This window comes from Rhinolophus hipposideros (assembly GCF_964194185.1).
Source record: "Rhinolophus hipposideros genome assembly, chromosome: 3".
In the NCBI taxonomy this organism is placed as follows: domain Eukaryota; kingdom Metazoa; phylum Chordata; class Mammalia; order Chiroptera; family Rhinolophidae; genus Rhinolophus; species Rhinolophus hipposideros.
Window position 1 is genome coordinate 17551801 of NC_138049.1, and position 9462 is coordinate 17561262.

The 9462-nt window shown below is 41.4% G+C and overlaps 1 long non-coding RNA gene across 1 annotated transcript in view; it reads left to right on the top strand.

The window, feature by feature from the left end:
- Positions 1-8228, top strand: part of LOC308496223 — a 266345-nt gene extending 258117 nt beyond the window's left edge. Inside the window, exons 3-4 of the long non-coding RNA XR_013993143.1 lie at positions 7371-7536; positions 8141-8228. This is a non-coding gene — a long non-coding RNA (uncharacterized lncRNA). The remainder of the gene's footprint in view (positions 1-7370; positions 7537-8140) is intronic.
- The last annotated feature ends 1234 nt before the right edge of the window (positions 8229-9462 follow it).

The window sequence follows — 9462 nt, forward strand, 5'->3', positions numbered from 1 at the left end:
TATATCTCCTCTTTTAAACTTCAGGCCATACGTTAATGTGCCCTTGACACTGTCTTCCAGCTCTTCCATCTTTCTTAATCATCTCAGCATTTGGCTCACAATGCTACTTATTATGCCACCTCTGCCAATATTCTTGGAGTCCCAGTCAAGTTTATAGCCATTCTGATACCTTACCAGGTATCACATAACACCTTGTACTGAAGTTTTTGTAAGTACATTTTTATGCCCCTGTGCAATGTAACTGTAACAAAATTGCAGTTCCCATACAGACGCCAATTATGGTGTACTGCAAATTATGTGAGCTTAGTCAATGTCTTCTATGACCCAGTGTATGGTAGGGACAGCTTTTATCGTGAACTCACCCTTCTTACCATCCCCATCACCCGAAATCTCCATAGAGTCAGCATGTATCAAGGCTATAATAGTAGAAGAGGGCTTTTAAGATGTAAGTCGGCTGAGAAGATGTACTTTTGTTTTAGGAAAATTTATGAGAAAACCGAGGAAGCTAATCCCAGTGCAAAAGGTCTGTTCATCCCCTTTCCTCTCCTCCAGAAGGTAGATTACAAGGAGGCACCTACCCTTCTTGCTAATCCCCAAACTTTCAAAGGTCTCTGTCCAGCCATGGATCAAACACCTAGTAATTCACCCCAGGGGCAGAGGCAACTGGAGACAGCAGTGACTGTTATGTATGTATGTATATATGTGTGTGTATGTATGTATGTATGTATATATGCATGCATTTTGGTTATGGGGAGCAGAAGAGTGATCAGAAGGGCTCTAAAGGGCTGTGGGAAAGGATTTTCAGGGTGAGGAATTGGGGTGCCTTATATCCAACAATGGGGCTCACTAAGGCTCTAAGACCATAGATGGAGCTGGACAGCAGGTTGGAATAGATAATGGAAGTTGTTTACAGATCATCACCTTGTGGACGTTGAATGAATTACTAGACATTTAAGGTTCTCTAAGATTCCACATAAGCATTTAGTTCAATCTTCATGTGCTGAAGCAAGTGGTAAGTGGTAGGATTAGACTTATGAATAGCATAAGCTCAAGATATAGGTGATGTACAACTTTGAGAGGGGAAAGACTGGAAAAGGAAAGAAAGATACAGGAGATGCCAAAAAAAATGTATACAAGTGACACTTTGGTCCACGTTGCTCAAGCAGTATTTCACCATAATCAGAAGTGTCTGAACACTAATGGTGACCATTTTGAGGACCTCTTGCAATTGCAGGAGTCAAACGTGACTTGTATTCATCTTTTACTTTTGGTACATATTGAGTATTACAATTTTAGTACAGTTTTCCTTTCTTAAAATATGTATACTTTTTTTTTTTGGCATCCTCTAGTATACCCAGAAGAAAGTGCCAAAGCAGGGCTCTGGGCCAATCTGTTGAAAGCCAATTTCCTAAAATTTACTTCATGAGTGACCAATTTCTTGACTTATTGAGGGGGGTTTGTTTGTAAGTTTTAGTTTAGTTCCTGCCCCTACCTCTGCCTCTCCTTGACCCTGCAACTGAACTTGACCCTGCATCTCTAAAAAACATGCTGGGCAAACCCTTGAGACAGGCTGAGGGAAAGAACAGGGCAAGGATGAAGTTAAAACTTTTTAAACATCCCCCAAATTTTGCAAATTGGATATTTGGCAAGTTGTTTTTCATTAATTAGTGGTTCAGTAAATTGACTTGCTTCACCAAAGCAGAGCAATCTCCTAATGGTCTCTTTCCTAGCACACACTCCTGTCTCACACTCAGTTAAAATAAGGAGGGTTGACATCTGCAAAGACATGCACACCCAACTATGCACATATGCACACCACAAGATGACATGTGCACACCCGTCAGCACACACCAGTTGTGGAGATTGAGTCACGATGTGAAGAAAGACTTCTCAAAGCTCATCTCGTTCCCTCATGCTAAAATCTTGCCTTATATTAGGCTACCTTGGGAGCAAATATCACCAGAATTCTCCTGTTTAATCTTTCTGACAATGGTGAGTCTTTCAGTTATTAAAGTTAAGTAACTAAATTTAAGAATTGTTTCGCTCTGGATCCCCATGCACAGTCCTTTTCTAATTTTCTTGGCTGTGAGTCTTTCCCAGTAAGGGTCCTGAGTCTCTATGAAAGCATCAGTCTATTCAAGGGTTATTGTTTCATCAAGTCTCAAATGTCTTAAATGCCACTGTCTCCCACTGCATGTCCCTGTTTCTTTGGCTGCTACACACTCTTATTCTTTGTTGCTTACATTAGAATCTAAGCCCGTTGGGAAGGTACTTAAAGGAAAGCTGAGAAATTCAAAAGAAAATGGCAGAGGAATACAAATTAGAACAATGAAATATTATTTGTAACGTATAAAAATGGCAAAGAATACAAAAAGGAATTATCCTAGTGTTGGCTTATAATTGGTGGTGAAAATACAATTTGGCACAATGCTTCTAGAAGGGCGTTTGTAAACCCACTCTGAGTACTTTAAAATATCTGTTGATTTTCAATTTCTCTTCTAAGATTTTTCCTAAGAAAATACAAATGTATAGAAAGATTATTATGCCAGTGATGTTCACTATTGTGAAAAAAATGAAAATAGCTTTAATGTTTACCTTTACGTTACTAACTGAATATATTATGCTACGATTATACGACACATAAGAGATACTATGCAAGCGTTAAAAATTATCACAAATATTAAATGAGGAAAACAATAAACTTTTAATCAGTATGTATAATAGTGTAACACTTTGCAGACTAGCATATGTAACTTTAGAATAAAGGCCTTCAGTTTATACACTGAATTAAATAACAATTATCACTAGGTTAAAGAATTAAGGGTGAATTGAATCCTCCTCCCCCCCGCACCCCCCCCGCCAGATTTCTATATTCCAAATTTTCTAATTAACATGTCTTCAATGAAGTAAGCTGGGTTTTGATCTTTCTTATTTTGTAAAAAAATAATTTAATGATTTCCCATATGACATAATTAAGAAAGAAAGGGGATCAAAAAAGCATCCCTATGACCCTACCATAAAAGATCCATACTACTCTTTCTCTCCTTTTTAACAAATATATATCTTTAGAATATGGTATCAAAAAAGATCACCAACATATTTGAGGGAAATTTTATTAAACAAAACAACACACACACACACACACACACACACACACACACACACACCCCTTAAATGGTCAAATAGCAGCAAGATGAAACTGATTTCAAAAGAAGAAAATCAGACGATATTTAATTTCCTGTCCATTTGCTAAACTCAAGGTTTTTGTTGATAAATCCAGTAAATTTGGGGAGGAGATGATTTCCTCTCTCCCTCCCTCTCTCCCTCCCTCTCTCCCTTTTAAAAACAAGCTATGTTTAACACCGCTGCAAGGTCTGATGTAAGGCGCTGGTGGTACCACTTGCTGCATCGTGGGGGGGATAGAAGATGCAGGCAGGAAAAGATACACTCCGCACATCAAGCACCTAGCTCAGTGAAGGCATATAGGAGCTCAGGAAAGGGGGCCCATAATAACTATTATTATTTAGCTTAAAAAAAAAAAAGAAAAGAAAAGAAAAAGGAAAAAAATCAGGACAGCCCCTTTTGAAGAAACAAACAGGAGCACTGACTGAGCTAGCATCACCCAGTTCACAGGCAGCTGACAGCTGTACGCAGCAGCAAGTCAACCAGAAGAACTACTGAGCCGTTTCCAGGGTTTCACGGGAAGGATGCAGAGTCCTAATAGCTCGTCCTCCCCTTTGGGAGGACACTGGCCCCCAGATGTGCCTCTCTCCCGACTCAGGCCTGCGTCAGCATCCGCGGGCTGGGCGGTTACCTGACCGGAGCATGCGCCCTGAGCGTTGCATAATCATCCCCGCTGCCTGTCGCCCGCGCGCTTGTCGTAGGCTCCCCCATGTGGAGAAACAGGAAAATGCAGCTTTCGCAGACATCTGCTCTTTGCCTCAGGCTTTCTCCACTTAGTATAGTATTTTCTCACTATGCCACCACTACGAGGGAATTTTCTGCAGAGAAAAAGAAGCAATGGACCTTAGCCCAGCAGCACAAAGCATCCAGTGGAGTATCAAACACAGCTTCCATGGGAGGAAGGGCTCATTCTCAGCAGTTTCTCCACATAGTCCAATCTAGCCTTATGCCTGTACACTGAAGGGTGGAGGGGGCAGGCCTCCCTCTGACAGAGCAGAGAAGGGCCAGACAAGATTTCTTAGTACCTAGAGGAATGTGAAGGGGCCCAGTGTGCAGCCTTCTCTTTCCTTTAACTCCACATCGTATCCCAGAAGCACAAAGGAGCTCCTTGCCCCTTACTCCAATCTCGACAGCCTGCCACTCCTATAGAACTGCAGAGAAGTCCCTGGAAGTGTAAACTGTTACTCTCATCCAGCCATAAGAATATCAGAGGTATTTGGTATTGCTTCTAAATCATCTCTTGCAAAGTTTCCTGATCTCTGAGCTTGGGTGGACTCTGGAAGCACATTTCTCATTCCACTGTGCACTTGCACTACAGAAAGGGGACATCCTTATTGTTCCCCGGAGAAAAAGTTAACTATACTGTCACCCTCTCTTTGCTCAGCTTGTGACAGATGTGACACATCTCTCATCTGAGCTGTGGCTAAAATGTGGCAGGGCTGAGCAGAGATGGAAGGGTCTGCTGTTTTGTGCAGGTGAAGGACCTGGGCTCCAACAGTACTATCTCTGGATCTTTTTAGGGAATTCATGCTGTTTAGTTTTGGTCCAAGCTATTTATGATTTTGTTTTCTCGTGGTTCCCAACCCTAGCTGCCCTGTAGAATCACCCAGAGAGCTTCTAAAACATTACTGATGCTCAGGCTCTGCCCCAGAATAATTAAATCAGAATCTCTGGGGAGTGGAGCCAGGGCATCTGTATTTTTTTAAAGATTCTCAGATGACTATAAGGATCACCAAGGCCTAGAATCAATGCCCTAGTCTTTATCTTCCCAGCTTGTAGCAGGACCTTATACAAATAGGAACTCAGCGATGTTCCATGAATGAATGAATGACTAAATGAATGAATTAATGCATGAGGTCTGGGAAGGACAAAAATAGATGTATACTTCTTTATGACAAATATGTTAAAATGTTGTGATTAATGAATTAATGAATAACTAAAAATAGACTATCCAATAAAGGCAGTATCAAAACTAGCTATGGATAGGCTAGAGGATAGCCTTGAGGAGATGCGTCAGGTGGCTAATCTGAGAGGAGAAGGCCCCAAAGCAACCTGTGTTCGTTGTTGGTACAGGTCTAGTAAAATTCTCCCTTTCTTCTTAGAAGGTAAGGGAGGGAGGACAGGAGGACAGGAAGGAAAGGAGGAGAGGGGAAAAATCTGTTGTGTAACTGATTAGGGAAAGAGGAAAGTGGTGCTGTCTGTGTTTCAGGGAGAGCATCTGACAGAAGCCCTTGCTGGGCACACAGAGTGAATGGAACTTGGGGTGTTATGTGTTTAACGGAGGCAGGACATAAATCCACCAATGAGAGTCAGGAACAATAATATACATTTGAAGAGTCTAGGCAAATCCAGTCTCTTACCCAAACTAGAAGGTGAACTCTTTGAGATCAGGAGAGTATCTTTCTCAGACCCTTTTGGAAAGTTTCTATTTTTCCACATATGTGGAATTTGATTGGCTTCTCAAGTGAGTGCAAGAAATAGAGGAACTGACAGAAGAATTAAAGACAGAATTAAAATTCAATGGGATTGTAAGTGGCTAAGATTCATGCAGTGAAGGGTGGTTCCAGACAGAAGTTTTCTGGGTCAGACGTGTCCCTAGAAAGGAGCCAAGTAGTTAAGAAACACACAGAAGGAAAAACCATCTCAGGTAGGACTAGAATGAGCCCAGGAATTTTATCTCTGGGCTTGCAGCTGACCGATTTTCTTAAACAATTAAGATTGTTCCTTTTCACTCTCATTATTAGATTCTCCCTATCCAAAATAGAATCAGTACTAAATTTCTGTCAATGGTTACAGGAGAGCAATGTGTCTTATTAGTTACTTCAGAATGATCTACTTCATAATTCTAAGGAATCAGTTCTCTCTCCAGCTAACAGTCCAAATACAACTGGTTTATTTAATGCAACAGGTTGTTAGGTAAACATAACTGCTCTTAGGTAAAAGTGGAAGGAAAAAAGTTCTTTGTCCATCCTGGGGTGAGGGAGGGGGCTTTGATAAGGTCTTAAGTACTGACACATTTTCCTGATTTGGCATTAAAAAGTCGTGCCCACTCTAATAATTACATAAGTCCAGCCCACTGTTATAATACAAACTCTGGACGTTCAAACTATGTGAAGCTTCCTCCTTCCCCCATCTTGGGCCTAACCCAGGCTTGGGAGATAAGAGTGGGGAGAGTGGGAGCATGGTTGGCCTTCTTACCACTTCCTCACTTGTTAACTTTTGTTTTTTATTAATTCTTTTGGGATTGGGTCTGAGGAAATAGATGGATGGGGGAAGGGTTAGAGGCTGGTATAGTTATCATGTAGTGCTGGTGACCTCTGGCCATACTATATGTTTGAAGCTCTTTGTAGGATGTTTGTTTGTGAGTCTTTGGAAATCCTCCCCCTGGAGACCTTGACTTGTAGCTCCCTAGAAATGGGAAATGCCTGTCATCTGTCATCTGGCAGTTGGCCGTGACTCTCAGCTCAGTGCCTGGACTCACAGTGCCCTGCCTTTTTCTTGGGGTCATACTGTGGCTTCAGGCATTCCCCATAAGTAACTCTTTTCTAGATTACCTCAAGCAAACTCCCCAACATTCACATTTCTTTTCTAGAATACCTAATCCTCTGTCCTCCTTAAGTAAGGGGAAGCTAACTTCAAGTGAAGTTCGGCCCCTTCATTCTGCTTCTTGAGGCTTACGTACATTTCCTCTGACCTTTAGACTTTTCAAGCATATCTCAGAATTTAGTTCTTATGTTTCCCACATTCTGGGACACACAGGTCAAACTCTCCAAAGAGTCTCCTTAAAACCCTTGGACTTAAGGTATAGGAGCACTCATTTCTTTTCTGGTATTAGGAGGAATTAGGGAATAAAGCAACTAACTCCAGATATGTTCTCTGGACCTTTCCATGTTAGTCTTTTATCAAGATGCAAGTGAAGTTTAGTACTTCACTTTAGAATATAGGGAGCTTGGCATCTGTTGCAGTTTTAAAATATGTCCATACTTTCTTCTATATTCCTCCCTTTGAAAAGAGGAGCCTAAGTCCCTTATCCTTGAATGCGGGTGGGACTTAGTGACTTTTTTCTAAAAACCTGAATAAAAAGGAAGTGATGATAGGAGATTTCCAAGATAAGGTCATAAGAAGGAATTATAACTACCTGTTTGCTCTCTTTTTCTTTCTTGAATCACTTGCTCTGGGGGAACCAGCTGCCATATGGAGAGGACACTCATACAACCCTCTGGAGAGGTCCGTGTGGCAAGGAACTAAGCCTCCTGTGAACAACCATCTGCATGTGTCATCTTCAAAATGGATCCTCCATCCCTAGTCAAGCCGTCACATACTGCAGCCTTCCAATATCTTGAGTGCAAGCTGGTGAGCGACCCTAAGATGAAATCACCCTGCTAAGTTGATCCCAAATTTCTGACCCATAGAAATTGTGAGATACAGGAAGATCCTTTTTCTGATCTTGTTGCATTATCATGGCCCAATAAATAGGACCTTCCCCTTTTGAGAATTACCAGGGAGAATTGGTGGACGGCAGAAGCTGTCAATGTCCCAGCCACATCCCCCCAACACTTACCATTCCCCTCAGTCCTTCTGCTTCTTTCTGCAAGCAGTTGTGAGTCTCCACCTGAGGGCTTCCTCTGGCCACAGGAGCCCACTCTCCTGAATGGGGTACACCAATGCTACTGGGAACTTACTACCTCCAGGAGCAGCTCTCCTCCAGTGATGGAAAGGGTTAGTGGAGAAAGACTTCTGCTGACTCTCCTAATGGGTGGGACAACTTTAAGATGTGCTTTACACAGTAACAGAGTCCCCAGCAGAATGGAGCCCCACTTGTCCACTGTGGCAACTTTTTCATTGATGCTCCATATTGGCTCCCTTCCCTTCCAGGTCTCACTTTCCCACTCCACTGCCAGTGCTTCCTGGAATCATTTCCCACATAAATTGTTTATCTTCAAATTCTGTCTCACAGTCTGCTTCTGAGGAAACCCAACCTGTATCACCTTCCCTTTGCCCGCCTTACACCCTCTACCCTTGGTGACCACGAACTGAGCTGACTGGTGAGTTTGAGAGAAGCAATGAGTGTGGGCTCTCTCATCAGATATGAGAGTATCAGGGTAAACGTGTGTCCTGTCTTTCAGATGCCACAGTATTTGAACATCCAAGAATGTGATTACTAGGGTGCACTCTGCCTTTGCAGGGAGGATCTGGGGTTTGGCATTGGCGAGCTCAATGGGGGTTAGATGTTTAAGGTAACCTGATTGTGGCTATAGATCCATCCATGTTTTCCAGTTCAGTCCTCTCTCTAATAAACTCCTGTCATGATTCCTATCTCTTTTCTCAAATTACTTTAATACTCAGGAAGGATAAAGAAGAATGTTTCTTGTTTGTGTCCTAAAACTTCAATTACTTGCAGAGTATAGGGAGTAAAACGTGTAATTTATGAACATTTTCAAATAACCCACAAAATTAATTGTAGAACATTATGCCAATCAGCACTATTTTGTTTATAAAAATAAAACTTGATGATCTTTAGTAAGCAACCTTATTATCTGTCCATCTCAGGTAACCAAGCCCTACAAAAGACTGAAAGGGAAAAACAACCTGGCAGGAAAGCAAATTTGTAAGCCACGCACGTTTGTATCTAACAGTTTTAGGAGAACTCTGGCAGAATGTTCTGAAATGATATTGGAATTTGTAGCTTTACAACATGAAATATCTCTTCACTTCACATGAATTTGTTTCCAGCACAGTGGGAAGTCCTTAGTCAAAAGCTTCTGGGTAGTTTGTAGTCAAGATGTGTTTAGCATTTACTTTGTAGCTGCATTGAGCTAAATTTCACTGCAGCTCCACTCATTCCCTACCAGTCTCTCCCTAGAAACAAATGATTAGGAGAAATAGATAAAAGTTGTGTGGGTTTTTTGGTTTTGTTTTGGTTTTTGTTTTTTTTTTTAATAAAAAGGATGTGGCCTACTCAAAATTTAATTTTTTGGGGGGAAGGGGAAAGAAAACCATACAAAAGACACACAACAAAAATTAGAACTGAATCTGAATATACTGAGGTGCCAAAAAGATGTGTACACATGACTTGTATTCATCTTTTTTATGGTATATATTGAGTATTACAATTTTAATACAGTTTTTTTTCCTTTCTTAAAATGTGTATACATTTTTTTGCACCCTCTGTATATTGGCTTCCAGGAACAGAAACAAGCACTTGACTTCTGTAAGGTGATGGAGACTGAATGTACCCCACAAACAAGGGAGAACCGGAGCCAGAGTCATAGCGTAAAA